A 1,407-nucleotide genomic window follows, 5' to 3' on the forward strand; every position below is an offset into this window, starting at 1 on the left:
CTGAAGTTGACTCCTTATGTTTTGTTAGCCAAATCTAGTCAATGGATGAATGGAATATAAAATTTAGGCCAAAGACCAAACACTGGGATCTACGAGGTCATTCAGCGCTGAAAGGAAAACTAAGAACAAAATTTTTTTTAAAAACCAGTAACAAAAGGAAAACCTCACAGCTGCACTATGAAACAATTCTTAGGAGAGGGTGGAAAGTTAGAGAGAAAAAAGAGAATATGAATTGAAGTACAGAAAAGGAATGAAAGGGGTTGCACCTAGTGCTTGAAGCAGCACTGTAAGTGTAAAGGACTCTAAGTAATGCTTCAGGGCACTGCATGAGGTACAGTGACAGAGGGTAGTATGCAGACCAAGGGGAGCAAGCTCTCACACCACCTCCAAGCAGAAGCATAGTCCATTTTTAAGGTTTGCCAGGTCCAGGGAGAGTAAAATCTGGCCCGTCCAGGTTACGTCACAGTGCCCCAGGTCAGGTTGGAAAGGTAAGGCTTGGTTAGGTCAGGGTATGGCATTCTAGGAAACATTTGGTAGGTTTGATTTTGTCAGGTGAAGCCATCTCCATCATTCTGAACAGGCTTCCCATCCCCCATATGGCACCAATTACAGACGGCCCTCGGTTAACAGCGGTATCAGTTAACGGCTATCTGGTTTTATGGCGCTTGCGATGCTGTTAACTGGATTTTCGGCGCCGATCTCAGGTTAGCGGTACCGTTAAGCAGGTTTTCAACGCTGTTATCGGTAATGTTCGGTTACCAGCATCGGCTGGGAACATAACACCCCGCTGTTAACCGAGGGCTGCCTGTAGTAATAAAGATCTACCCCAGTAACCTAAGTTAGGCAGACGTCAGTCACGAGCCAACGACCGTGGAAGCAACACCGCGAGACCTCTAGCCTATACCTAACTACCTATAGGTACTAGCCTACTACCCTAGCACCTAGGTCTGTTATTGTGGTATAGGAGGTGGGTATCAAATTGATAGGTTTAGGCTAGGACTAGGAAAGAATTCTTAAGATACCTAGCCTAGTAGGTACTACTACCTAGCCTATAGCTACCTATCATCAAATGTAAACGGAACTGTAATACTAGGTAGTAGTAGTAGTAGTAGCTATAGCCTATCTAGGTAGTATAGGTATACTACTACTACTAGCTAGTACCTAGTATTGGGTAGCTAGCTACCTATTATATCTCACCTACCTATAGTATGGAATTCTTTGATTGTCAACTGTAAACCGAACTGTAATGTTATAATTTATTATATGATACATCTTACCTGTGACCTATAATAGGTACTATGGAATTCTTATATTGTCAAATGAACCGAACTGTTATACCTATGACTTCGTTAAAGCGTAATCGAAAGCTGCCCGATGTAGGTTCTACCTCTCAGCTGGTACCGAAGA

At 43.1% G+C, this 1,407-nt stretch overlaps 1 protein-coding gene across 1 annotated transcript in view; it reads right to left on the bottom strand.

The window, feature by feature from the left end:
- Positions 1-1,407, bottom strand: part of LOC135197850 (proton-coupled zinc antiporter SLC30A9, mitochondrial-like) — a gene marked incomplete in the record, with an annotated part of 249,988 nt that extends 248,581 nt beyond the window's left edge. The window contains 1 exon segment of the mRNA XM_064225031.1: positions 1,278-1,407.

The sequence above is a fragment of the Macrobrachium nipponense genome, chromosome 21 (assembly GCF_015104395.2).
Source record: "Macrobrachium nipponense isolate FS-2020 chromosome 21, ASM1510439v2, whole genome shotgun sequence".
Classification (NCBI taxonomy): Eukaryota; Metazoa; Arthropoda; class Malacostraca; order Decapoda; family Palaemonidae; genus Macrobrachium; species Macrobrachium nipponense.